The sequence below is a fragment of the Dicentrarchus labrax genome, unplaced genomic scaffold (assembly GCF_905237075.1).
Source record: "Dicentrarchus labrax unplaced genomic scaffold, dlabrax2021, whole genome shotgun sequence".
Classification (NCBI taxonomy): Eukaryota; Metazoa; Chordata; class Actinopteri; family Moronidae; genus Dicentrarchus; species Dicentrarchus labrax.
The window spans coordinates 17,397,195-17,411,572 of record NW_026136704.1 but is presented as its reverse complement, the minus strand read 5'-3'; the positions used below and the strand labels follow the sequence as shown (position 1 = coordinate 17,411,572).

General features: G+C 37.7%; 1 long non-coding RNA gene across 1 annotated transcript; it reads right to left on the bottom strand.

Annotated features, from left to right (window-relative positions):
* Positions 1-4,746: 4,746 nt before the first annotated feature.
* LOC127363014 (uncharacterized) lies at positions 4,747-11,991 on the bottom strand. Its single transcript, XR_007884647.1, has 2 exons — positions 7,542-11,991; positions 4,747-5,896 (listed from the first exon to the last, which is right to left on the bottom strand). It is a non-coding gene; the product is annotated as an uncharacterized LOC127363014 (long non-coding RNA).
* Positions 11,992-14,378: the final 2,387 nt, after the last annotated feature.

Sequence of the window (14,378 nt, the reverse complement as noted above, 5' to 3'; positions counted from 1 at the left end):
TGGTTTCTGCCCTCGACTAGCCCAAAATGGCAGAAATGGAATATAATATTCATGGGTGTGTTTTCATTAGTGTATAATCAACTGAAAATGAGAGTCATTGTGTTTTCATTACCTTAAAATAAGCCTTTTATATATCTACAGAGGGAGTGGGTCCTCTTCCACGGAAGACACCATGTTTCTACAGTAGCCTTTCATGTTTTTTGGCAAGTTTCACAGACACTGTAGTTCCTCCTACAAGCTTGAAAGGGGAGGTCGAGGCGAGTTGGTTGCAATCTGCAACTTCACCGCTAGATGCCACCAAATCCTACAAACGGAACCTTTAAAAACAGATATTGAACTAAAAAATTGTTTTTTCAAAATGCTAATGAAATTTCACAGTTTACTGAGCATTTTGTAGATTAGGGGACGGGTAGTGTGTGTATCTGCATATTTTGTGTGTGCATGTGTGTGTGTGTGTGTGTGTGTGTGTGTGTGTGTGTGTTTCTGTGTGACATACCACTACCATCTGTGTCTCATTATTGTGCAGCCACCTTTCAGATCAGAGAGTGACTCCCATCTGGCTGGCTGTCTGTCAGACACTTCATCACTCTGCACTCTCAGATAGAAACACATCTACAGCCAGACGTTCCCAAGATTAAACAGAACGATGGGCACTTCATCATGTTACCCAACTTCAGGATTCATCACATGTTTAATGGCTTAAACACACTACTTTGAGTCTTCAGCTGGTTATTAAACAGTCTCCATTTGATACTGATGTCTCTATATAACTTAAAACAAACAAAACTATCAGCCAGATAACTGACTATTTCTAAAAAAGTATTCTGAATGCCTGCCAGCCAGTCGGATTCAGTTGGATACCGGTTTTCAGAAAATGAAAACTTCCTTGTTGCTGCTTTAACATGACAAATTGTTGATAAATCGTTGTTATTAAATATGAAATACAAATGCATTGCTCTGCATGCAACAAATACTTCCGTATATTACTCGGCTAAACCTTTTTTGTAAAAATGATCATCACAACCTCATTAGAGATGTTTTTTTTTATATTGTTGAATTAACTTGAGGTGATTGTGGCATCCGATTAATATACCAGACAAATACGCCAAAAAGGTCAGCTATCTCTTTATTGCTGGATTTTAATAAAATGGATTCCCCTTGTGTAATTAGCATGCTTTGGCGCATGACAACTGAAATATGCATTGCTAAGTTCATTGCAGAACCTACAAAAACACCACAATAAACAGGTATGTAATGAACAATAAAGGTACTCATATGTGGTCTCTCAGGATATTGTCTTCCTGGATCAGTATATCAATACTTTTGTTATGACCAAGTCAGTTGAGTATTTGTTTTTTCATAAAATCCTGTCAGAGCTTTACATTGCTGTTTGCACTGGAAAACGAAAGTCTACAAAGTTATGAAGCCATGAGTAGATCAGATCTGCTAAGACATGATCAGACCTGTGCCACGTAACAACTAAAAAGTATTTTCTGCAGACATTGTTTATACTCAGCTTGTAAAATGTTCTAATCTTTAAAATGACTAGAATGACTGAGTCAGTGAGTCATTCTTTACTGGAAAAGACAGACAAACACACACACACACACACACACACACACACACACCTACACACACAGATGCTATTAAGGCAACCAGCACACTGACTCAGACTTTATTCTCTTACACACTCATACAGTAAGTCAGCAGTTGTTGTATATTGGAGGCAAAGCGGCTGCCTTACATTGATTTAAAGCCACTGGAAATGTGGCTTGGAATAGTAAAACTGCATATATGATGTCAAAGTTGATTGTGTAATTAAGTATCTACAAAAAACTGAGTGAAAATAAATGTTCATAACTAGCCAAAAAACGTATTTTAGAAAACTGCTCACTTTGCTCTTTAGACCATTTGTCAAAACTGTGTAGGTGTGGCAGATCCCGGTTTTCAGCAATTGAATCCTTGGTGGCGCACCCCAACCTCCACACCCCTGTTTTCACCTTAAAGGTCACTACTTTCACTGAGACTAAATGTTGGCGCTGGACATAAGTTGTTTACTACAGATTTGTCCAATATTTAATTCCTTGGAGGACTTGCATGGTCAGACAGCACAATCGATATTCCCACAATGTGCTGTTGAATCTCGCAGTACAATGAAATAATATATTGTGAATGTCAATATGAGAGCTCTGAGTGTTCGCTACTGCACAGACTTCCCTGGCCTCTCAGCATATTTGACTGTTAAGGTGACAATGACCTGCTAAGGTAAAACTAAAGAGCCTGCTTGCCAAGAAAAACTGAGGCTAAGAGAGCCAAGTTTACATCATTGTTTCCCTCTGCCCTTCTCGCACCATATATAGACATTTTTGAGCCTGACTGGTACAACTATTCAATAAAAACACTGTGGTGTTTGTAAAGACCTTTTGTCCTCTAAAAATAGTCAAACTGTACTATTTAAAAGTATATTTCATAAATATATAAAATAAAAAATAAATGTCAACCAATGTGACATGTTTATGGCACACATTATTGGTAAATCATTTATTTAGTCATCATTCATCATGAAATGTGTTTCTCTTGCTTCTTATCTTTTGGCTCTATACACAAAGAATTACATTTGGAAGGTTGTTCACTATTGTTTTCCAAAACTGTGGTACATAGAACTGTAAATTATAAATTAGCCTTATCTTAATTCTGGTGAAAGTCTTCAGGGTAACATCTTGTTTACCTCACAGATTAGGGTGTTGGGTCAGGCAGCCCTGTTCTCAGGAGTAAGGAGTTATAACGTATCACATCATTTTACCAAACAGTCTGGTTCTTGAAACTGTTGCTTCATTCTTCATTATCTGCATTAATCATTCATTGATCCCCTTTCTACTTTATTTTCCAGGCCAATTCCTTGGATTAAATATACTGCCAGAGAAGTCAGCGATCACTTATTTTGCTGCCACAGTAAGAAAACAGCTTTCCTTCCAGTAGATCAAGTGTCATGGTTTTTCTTCAAGATATGTTCTTTTACAACCTTGAATGTTACCCAAACACATTGCTTTACTTTACTGGCAAAAGACAATCTTCAGTGTTTTCCAACTCGGACTTCCCATATTTGGTCATTGTGAAGGTTAGATTCTGTACAACGTGTGATCCTCTTCCCGAGGCCATCAGCGATATCTATTGTTTGTAGGGACGCTTCTTGGTTTTTTCTCTTCCTCTCTGAGGTTGGTCATGCTAACCAACATTATCAGTGAAAAAAGTAAACCTTAAAATGTAAACAAACAAATCTACAATCACAAATGTATGTGATGATATTGAGTCCGTAGGTGGTGTGACATTAAATGTAAGGAAATAAAAAGAAAAGGTTTGATTTTTGAAGGCACTGTTACCTTGATGAATATTAAAAAAGAATCAATCTGTGTTCAATAATATAATAGATTTCTTGTGTTTGTTTGTGTCATTGTCTTTGTGTGTGTGTGTGTGTGTGTTCGCACACTAATTAATTCATCTGTATGTGTTGGAGGATCTCTTATCTCCCCAAAGACAGCCATGCCTGGCAGGACTACAGATGGAGTGTCTGGGATAGCCTGAAGCGCTAACATCCAAAAAACACGCACACACACACACACACACACACACACACACACACACACACACACACAAGCTGAGTATCATTCGCTTCTACAATGCCTGACGAAGCTCAAAGACACACAAAAAGTCACACTCAAAGGAATATTTAGTCAAACAAGCATACACAGAACTGTTTGTTGTCTCTAGTATTTGTCTTTCTGACAAAGAAATGGATAAAGAGAGAAAAAAAGTGGAGAAAGGAGAAAATGAGTGAACTAATCAATGACAGTAAAGAAAGAAAGAAAGAAACTCTACCAGCTTCTATCTCTTTGTTGCCTACGTGTCATGATTCAGTCAGAGTACAAATAATTAATGGTTTTGGAACTGGAGGGACATGTCACAGCTCCATTAAACTAATATCTGAGTCTTTTAAAGAGAGGCAACAGTCCATTAAGATAACATTAAAGCTTCATGTTCACATCATCATTTGATTATGTAGCTTCCTCTGATGTACGATTACAGGCTTTTTCCTGTTTCAACTAATGGAATTGCAGCTTCAGAAGAAGAATGGCATCTTTCTACTACAATAGAATGACGTTATCTTACCTCAACATAAAACATACATTTACAACTCAAACAGTATTTCCAAACACAAAAAGTCTTATTACAAAACTCTCAAGGGTGTTGAGCTATAAATGTGTGTTATATGTTAAGGTAAGATTATACTATTGTGGTAGAAAGATTACATTCTTATTCTAATGTCTGTATAATGAAGCTGTGATCGTGTTATTGAAACAGGAAAGCCTGTGATCATTAGTACATCAGAAGAAGCTAAATCAAGATGAAGCCATGTTACCATTAATTACCATTTAGCCTGCGTCAGGATTCGCTGGTACAACCACTCTGATTTGATCACTTCATTCATACAAAGTAAAGGAGCAATTATATGAATGTATCCCTGATAATGTGACATTTAATTTAATTCTAATTGTTCACTATTCTGTCTTCTACAATTGTGCTGCCAGTCCTTGTAAGTTCTCCTTCACTCCTCTGCAGGAAAGAGAAAAGTTAACAGCGAGTAGAACTACACAGAGTTTTGTAACAAAGATTGTGGAAATTGGAATAATGACTTTGCCATAAGTTGAAAGTGACAAGCATTCATAAAGCTGATAGGACAGACACACATCGCATATTCCTATTAATTTAATGAAGTTATATTACAGAAAAGTCAATGTCATACAGTAGAAAGGTCCAACTTTACAAAATGTCCTTTGAAGTCGAGTAAATATGATTTATGGCATGAATGAAAATGTACAAAGAGAGGAAGTCCTCAAATAAAACTTCAAACTAAGATATAGATTAAAAACATATTATATAAATATAGATTGAAACCTAAAGCCAAAACCTGACACATATATTAACTAATATATCTAAGAGTGCAGTTTGTTTTGCTTTGTTTTTAAGTGCAAATGACTGACAGGAGGCAAATTGTTTACTCCATCAAGGAGGACAGTTGAAGGAAAGAAATCCGCTAGTCGCCATGCAGTGGTAGCATATCAACATTGCTCCTCCTCCAGAAAACCATCATTCATACAATGCTGCACAAGTTTACAGTCATACTGTTTCATATTCGTACAGTAGTCCGTTCAAACCATCTGTAAGATTAAACACCAGTGTGTTCATTTTTGTTCAAATAGGAAACACATTTTGAATTCAAGTTGCATCAGAGTTTGGATGTTTTATCTGTACAACTCTGACCTGCCAGTCTCAAATTGTCCTCACAAGAAATCTGTAGTTACAGCCAGTCGAGCTTATTTTATTGTCTTCTCCAAACAGCAAAGTCTTTATGTGGATTTGTGTCATTTGAATGGTGAAGCACTTTGAACTGTGCAACTACATTTCCCAAATATCCTAATAACTCAGTACCCCCTTGGTATTGGATATTTGGGGAAGGAAGGGATCTTCAAACATTTCTTTATCATTGGGGTTGTCGATGAGAGTATGATGTGGGCCTGCAACCAAATACGACCTTTAGGAGACATTTGTCCATCATAGGCTGTTGTTACTTTTCCTTTTGTATCAGTCTTCTCATCCGGAAAAGATCCTCATGTCACCCCGCCGCAGTTTTTACACATTCTCCTTGCAAATCCATACTGTATGATGGTGAAGAACATCATCCTGAAACATCTGTATCTTCATGTACCTTTTTTCTTATAATCCAGGAAAGATTTTCAATGTAGTTTTTTTTGTAGTTTGTTTTGGGGAAAACAGATGAGTCTCCTTTCCAAGCTGTTGTTTGCAGTCCTTCTTCCTTAAAGATTGACTGTGTGGATCTCTACAGAAGCAGAAAGCATATTCAGTTAAAAGTTAAAACTTTAAGGGACATCTGTAATCATATATTTATGACTCAGCTTATCTAGCTTTTGCTTTTCTTAGTTTTTATTCCCTCTGTTTTCACAGTCTGGTAAATATTCTGTGTCAGGCAACTTGAAAACCATTTTTAATAAAAAGTGTGTCAAACAAATATCAATAAATTGTTTTGAGAAATCACCAGCAACCACGCCTGCATAGTAGTCTACCCCACATAGCACTCTGATCCGAAGGTTGAGACTACACTATTGCAATATTAATGATGAGTTACATAAATGTAAATGTCCAAGGAAAAAGGAGATGAAAAGATTGGACGAGTCAGAGGTCTGGTGAGGACAGTGTGTATGTGTGTGCATGTGTGTGTGTGTGTGTGTGTGTGTGTGTGTGTGTGTGTGTGTGTGTGTGTGTGTGTGTGCGTGTGCGTGTGCGTGTGTGCACAGAGGAGGGGGTTTCACAATGTGGACTTCACGGTCTGGTGCCTCACATGCATGAAAGGAGGGATGTATGAGATGACAGAGGAAGAGAAGGGAGGAAGAGAACAGAGGGTACAACATGATTCAAATAGATCACTGTGTATATTGTACTTTTTTTAAATAAGGAACCAATAATTAATAATTACATAGGCTTTATTCTACAGCTGCTAAGGAGCTAATGATGTAATGAAAATAGTGTAAATTGTATTCATCAAAGATTGAAAAGGTAAACTGGGCTTAGAGTGAAACTACTGTTAACCCAACAAACTGATCCAGGGTGACACTGTTGGACCAACACAGATGATGTATTCAGACTCTGAGTGGAGCAGAGAACTTGAACCCCCTGCTGCTCAGATCCTGTCAGTTCAGGTTGCTGGATCATGCAGATTGTTATACTGCCATCTTGGGTTCATATCCAGTGTGGAGGATTTTCTTTACTTACAGCACTTTAAAGTGCTGCTTGGGGGCCTAGTAATGTCATCTCTTTGTTGAGCAAGATACCTTTTTTTAAAAAAAAAAAAAAAAACAAAGCAAAAGGGTTTACTCCTGTTATTGTGTACTTTAAAGACCTTTTTATTGTTTAAAATATTCATTATGCAATGTCTCAATTCATACCACTCAGATTACAAATTATACTGTTCTGTTAATTTATTCATTTACTAAACTTTAGCTTTTCAGAACAACACAAGTGTGTTTTGTCATTTCTCCCACAAAATGTAGGCGTGATTGTCTCCTTTAGTTACTTTTAGATTACCTTTGATTCAATGCATGAATCCCAGGGGGGATGATCCCTTAAAAGCAGAAAGGCTCTTTGTGACTAATATTTGCCGCAGAGTGGCTCATCACTTTCATTGAGTGATGTTACACTAATGCTGCTAACAAGCTCTTTTTATTTTTTTTTTTTTTTTTTAGGAGAAAGAAAAATGTGATCATGAATTTAAAAAAAGCATTGTATTTCAAAATTGGTGCATACATTTGATGAATTACTGCAATATAAATAGGCCTATCTGGTAGGGCCACAGTGTGACCTCCTAATGTTGGATATTTTTGTCATCATCAACAACTTGGTTCCTCATTAAGGTGGCCTACATCACATTTCTGCACCACACCAGTACAGTACAGTACTGTACGTCTCACCTCCTGTCTGGTTTGTGTATTCGCTGGGGTTACTGGGTTGGCAACAGGCATCTGGAGTTGGACTGCAGCACAGATGTTGTCCTTCACTTCCATGTGACTGTGCAGACAGGTCTTGTCAGCAGTAAGATGGAGGGAATAACTGTCAGGGTGGAGGGTGTTATAGATTGTCTTGTCCATAGTAACATATGTTTACATGCTTTCTTCTTTGTGTAGTCCACTGAGTCAGTTCCAAGAGCTTGGGATCACCGGGTAGATACACACTGATGATGTCTAATTGGTTGATAATGTAGGTCCATGCCTCTACAGAAACTGGCTGCTGATTGGATAGTGAAGGAGCTGGATGAGGTAAAGTGCAGGTGGTGAACAGTGGACACCTCGACCAACCAAACAAAGACCACAAACACACAGTCTATTGTAATTATTGTGAATATGTCCTGTATGGTTGCTGGTATTGGTGAGGACTGATGACTTCTAGTTTTAACTACATAGTTAAACTTGGTAGTTTAAAAGGTTTTTTCCTGTATGCTTAAAAGATGGATTTCTTTTGCTTTCTGACATAAAAATCAGCCATATGAATCAAATAACATGAAAGTATTTGCTGGCATTAATAATGCTCAGAATCTGTCTTTCCTTTCTTTTAAACCTGTACACTTAACTTCTCCTGTGTCGTTGATTTTTCTCTTGTCATACACTCATGTGTCCTTTCTCTACTTTACTAATTCATTCTCATTCTCTACTATTAATGCTCTTTTATCTGTCAAACATCCTCCACCACCTCTTTCCTCTCCATTCTGCCTTTGTCCCCTCTTACCCACCGTCTATCCTTTCCACTCATTTCCGACTCATATACATAGTCTCTTTCCTTGTCAAATGAAAATGAGCATTTCCTGACTAATTATCGTTCCTCTCATCTTCCTTTTTCACTTTATGTGTCACTCATTGCCACTTTTTATCTCAGATGACTAATGTTACACATTATTTCTCTATGGCTGAAGTTAGCTCTATTCTGTCTGTAAAATCATCTTCTAATAAAGTGAACCACAGAGATTCAATCCGCTCTGACTGCTCCAGTAACCGCTGGGGCACACTTCCCTCTGGGATATCAAGCGAGGGAGGGAAAAAAGGAAAAACCGGATAGTAAGCTCGAGAGGCGCATTACATCTCATTACTCTGCCGGGGACTGACAGGATGATGAGACAGTTCACACAGCCTGGATCTCAACTGGGAGATAGAGATAAACACATACAGTGGAAGACACTGGCTGAATGATCTATTCTGACTGGGTTAAAACTACATGATGCAGATAAATATGTTTATAAGTCATCTGAGGCGGCATGGTGGCACGGGTACGTATAGAACTACCACTACTGACTGTGTTGATTTCAAAGGATTTCTGTTTCACATAGTACTTGATGGCCTCACATATTTAATTTCATATAAAAGCTGCTGTTGGCTTTGAAGGCCAGTTTTTTCCAAAAACATGATAATAATGATTTGGGGTTAAATAACTATGTTAGTTTAGTCAGTTAAGTTACGTATGTAAGTTGGTGATACCAGGGTGTGAATTTTCGGAACAACAGGCCTTTGAATGAGCATTGATTGTCAGATGAATGGGCTTTGGGTCCGATGGTAAATTTTTTTAGACTATTTGGGTTTTGGAATACTAGAATGTCACAGAATTATTACCCCGCAGTTCCCCTCAGCTCCATGGAGATTTATAGCATCTTTCGGATCCTTGTTCTGGTATACTGGTCCACAACTTTACAGTTTTGATTCAGTCTCACTGCTTCCATCAGCATTGTTTTTTGTCACAGCAAACTGCAGGAAGACAAAGTCTGCAACAGGCTGATGAACAATGCTATCGTTTTATTCTTTTTTTCCTTCAATTTGCTTTTTGACTTCCCCTGAAATGATCTACCCTTTTCCTTCACGTTCTGTATCTCCACCTCCTCTCTCTCTGCCTTTTCTTCTCCCACCCTTGCCACTTCATTCCTTCATTTCCTTACGAACAATCTAAGAGTGATTTGGAGGGAGCTGAAAGAGAGTGTCACTACACTTTTTAATGATGTATTTATCCTTATAATGGGGAAAAAGTAACCCTGACAGAATGCCCCTGCGTGACCTTCCTTGCTTGTTAAATTTCAACAAATCACTGCTCAATCACAGCTGAGCCCTGCTTCTTCCTACATGGAATTTGTTTCCTCTGGGCTTTTTAAAGGGTGCTACAGTTTCTTCAAAGAAGAAGAGAGAAAGACATTCATGTCAATGAACTGGAGATTTTAAATTAGCTCTCAGTGTGGATGTGTGTGGACACTATAAAGAAGTAATGGAAACAATTTAAAAAAGAAGCTTTAGTCATGGCATGACATTGTCATAACTGACCACTCATTACCCCCTCCCCCGCACAGCAATTGTCCAATCATAGCTTAGCAACCATAACTAGGCACAGCAGGCCTGTCAAGCTTTTGGTTTCTCAACATCCCGAAACAGTGTACATGGTGCTATAGTAAGAGAAATACTTGATATATAAAGTTTAGACAGTGTAAGGAATGGATTAAACAGTATGTTTGTCTGCTTTAACACAAGCTGCAAGCTTTAGTATATTACCTAAGCGTTACCTCCAAGGCCAAGGAGCATTGCATACCACATTAAATCCACTGTGTACTATTTTCCCACTGTGTGAAAGTCGATTCCGGATGCTATATCAGAGTAAATGTTAGCATCTCTGTCCTGTTCTTTATATGGGAAAGTTTACACTCTATCAACCCCAGGCTCCTTATCAGGGATATCATTACTAACACCTAGATTAGTTAGTAACACAGAATGAGTTAAGCCGAATGACTTTAATCTGAATTTTTCCTTATAATACTAACTATTTCTTCATTTCATATGAACAATGCTGTGTCTTTATTTCCATGTCTTTTCACTGGATCATCAACTGGTGAGGATGCAGACTTTTTGCTTGCAACATAATCAGCTTAGCCTCAGTCTTTAGTCTCAATATATGTATGTAACCTCTAAGTGCATTTTTAAGCTTTAAGCTTCATGTTTTGAAACGAGTCATCTCAATTCATTAAAATGCCAGAGAGTTGGTGGAAATTGCATTTTCCACCAACTGATGGAGCTAATGTTAGCTTAATTAGAACTGAGAATTGAACTGAGAATAATTTTGAGTAAGTCTTCATTGTAAAACTGCATGTGTGCCATGAATGGAGCTTTGCAGGTGTAGCCACAGTAACTAAGGGGACAGGCATAGGGGATTCAGAGTTAGTCAAGCAAATATACTGGGTGCTTTAAATGTAAGAATAAAAATAATAGAATAGAAAAGACTAGTATAGACAATACAGGTTGGAGTTCAGTGCTTTGATCGAGCATCATGAGGATGTAACAGGTTATTGTAGGACGCAAAACTAACTTAACCCTAACCCTAACTGTGGATCTCTCTCTGGTTTCTGAATCCACCAAGAGATCAAGCTATGATCTTGTCTAATCCTTATAATTCTGAGGTTGACCTCTGCTGAGCTTGTGGTGTAACCAGTGCTGTATGGGTTTATATAACACCAGCATGGCTTGCGTAACCAACTGACCATTGGCAAGCATAGTACTGTTATTTTAAGGACACAGCTTTTTTTTAGCCTGGAATCCACAATGAATAAATTTAGTATTGTGCTATAGGGCCACTGCTCATTAAAAAATGTTAATATTGTTTTCACTTGCAGGATCAAATAAAAAATCTCGGTGACCCATTTAAAATCTCAAACTATAAAGGGCAGACCTGAGTACAAGTTTGTCTGAATGTAGTTTCTCTGTCCTTAAGGAAGCAGCTGATGTAGTGTCAATTTAATAGTAAGCTCCTATAGTTTCAGGCTATTGGAATAATGTACGGATTGTGATTGAAGTTGCTGGTTGCTGGAAATCTGAGAGAATGAATTAAGTCCTTCTTAAATGAGACATACTGTACTGTAAGTGATATGGCAACTTATCTGGGTAACATAAAAGTATGCTTTGTTTTATAAGACGATGATGATGATGATCTGTCTGATAAAATGTGGTACAAAGTGTATACATGCATAGTATCTGTCTGTGTGTGGTCTTATTTGGTCGGTATGAAGTCTTCCAGTTGGCCTATTTTAAGTAAGATCTTCATTCTTGAAGTCCCTTCTTGTTATTGTGTTAAACCTTAATTTTGTGGCTTTTCTTTTAACATTGTTGCACTGTAGAACTGAATAAAAGGAGTTATCAGACATATTTGTGATGTCATTTCAATCTTTAAATAAAGAAATAATTTTGTGTTCCCTAAGAATCCCATGCAAATTCCCTTTCAAAACTCAAACTAAAGCTTACACTTTATCTAAGATCATCAGTCTAAAAGTAAGGCTATTTACATCATTTCTGAAGAAAAATATACTTTCAAGCTATACAGTATTTCCCATTATCCAACAGCAGCAGGATTTTTGCTTCCATCTTGTCAGAAGGCACAGGCGCAAACCACAGCCACCACCACAATGTTGCCAATGGTTGCCAGTACAGCGATCCACAGCCAAATGGTGTCACTGGACACTTTCCCATCATCCTCTGCTTCTGAGGGTCGAGAGTAGCCGGCGTTGAGGTTGGACGTGGACGTCTGCAAGGACGTGTTGCCATTGTACGGAGAATCCATGAAGGCCCCGCTCACAGCCGGGAAATGCTGTCAGTAGAGAGGAAGAGGAATTCAGATTGAAGTCTTTTTTGTTGGATTCAACTTTCTCGATGTTTCCAGGAAAATAATCAACCATATCAGCATATTAGAGCAAAAACTATCAGTTATATTATCTTGTTATAGGGATAAAACAAATATATTAACAACCATTAGAATATAGCACCGCTACAGACAGACTGTGTGACAGACATTAAGAATAATGTAGGTTTAACCTAACCATAGTTTTTCTTTTTCTGACTTATTCAAAATGCATAGATTTAGTACATGGGAGTAAAGAATAAAAATGTGTATGTGAAACCAGTTTTTAAAACTAGCTTTTAAACTAATATTTAGAATCCAAAATGCCTTTGGTGCAGAGCATGATACAACAGTCTCAGAAGGGATTGGTTATCTGAATAAGATCCGCTTGGCGAATGTAGTGGCATTTTTAACTCTTAAGGTAAACAATAAAAAATCAGGTGCTTTGAGCCTTAAATGAATCTTACAGTGTAAATGACAGCATGGCTAAACAATAACATGTTCTGTTCAGGAGGTTTTCCCCACAGCTGTGCCTGGTCTCAGGACAGCTATACTGTACGTGGACGAGGAATCAGCATCTCAAAGGGATTAATTCTCAGACGGATTAACAAAGTCTGACACATGCTTATACATATGCTAAAAGAGACACAGAGAGCTTGAAGAGAAAGGCAAAAAAAAAAAAAAAAACGAAGCGGATAATGAATCCCAATTTATGTCTCAGCTGAATGTGTTTGTCCCTGGGGGGCTTAGATAGCACCCAATCTCACAGACAGGATAGAGACTCCATACATGGAGCTATCACTGGTGATTAATAACCTAAAATGTCCAGAAACAAGCACACACTCCACTTCCTGTCTTCATTTCTCTCTCACACACATATACACAGTTGTTGAACTATCTCTAGTCTGAGTTGCTTGTGTTGCTTGAAGCTCTTTATTCTGGAGGTGTGACACCTGTGTTACAGATGTGCAGATGGTAAACTCAGGTGTGTGAACTTAATCTACTGTAACCTCTCACACAAGCTCACGACACGCTGCAGAAAAAGACAAAAACAAAAGCACGAAGCTTTCTCTTACATACCGACTGCAGACTGTGCAGTCTGTGATACAAACAGACAGCTCAGTGGCCATTAATAATTCCAGCTTTCACACTGACAGCTGAAAGGTTCAAGTGAGTTTGACCCTTTAACTTGCGGGTGTTTTAGCACATAAAAAGCACCATTGTGCAATTGCTGAACATCATTTCTACCCTGAAAAATAGAAGTCAGGTCTGACATTGTTTGAAAAAATGCTCTTATAACCTGATGTGCAGAAAGTTTTATAATCATCATCAATGTTTGATATGTGCTGAATTTTATAAGAAAGTTTTGGTTTTATCTTAGTACTCAGGATGATCCACATACTTTGCAATGAACCGTGTTTAAATTCCATTCACCCCCAGTATATACATTTTCTTTTTTAATAACATATTGAAATTTACTTGTATAGATTTGTAAGGAATGAGTCATAAAGTCCTAGAGCATATTAATGCCCTTATGTATTGATCTGGTATGTGAACTTTTGATCACTGAGATCCACGGATGGAGCCCTACTGGTTATTTCCTCAGTTTGTGACCGGGCTTTTGCTATTTGAGCTCTGCCTACTGAACTGAGTCAACTGAGTCTATAGCTTCTTTTAAATGTCTTCTTAAAACTTTTCTCTTTATGAAGGCTTTTGGAAATGTTCTGGAAATATCCTGTTTTATTCTTATTAATTTGCTCTTGTTCATTTTATTGTCTTTACTTCCTCTGTGTTCATGTTCTTTGGACTTCTTCATTTTATCTGCCTTGTCTCATTTTATTTCTATGTGCAAAGCATTTTGTACCATTGCTAATAAATGTGCTGTATAAATAAAGTGTATTATTATCTATAATGATAATAATAACATGAGTAGAAAGAGAGGGGGCAAAATGTGAATATGAATATGAGCCTTCATTAAGTAAATGAATAAATGTTGCTGACTCTCTGCGTTGGTATGACTGCAGCTGAGGTCAGACCCCTGTGATTGTAAATAGATTTGTTTTTTCTCCCACTGTGACTCTGGGAGGCTTCATGCATCAGGTTCGGTTTGACCTCAAGTG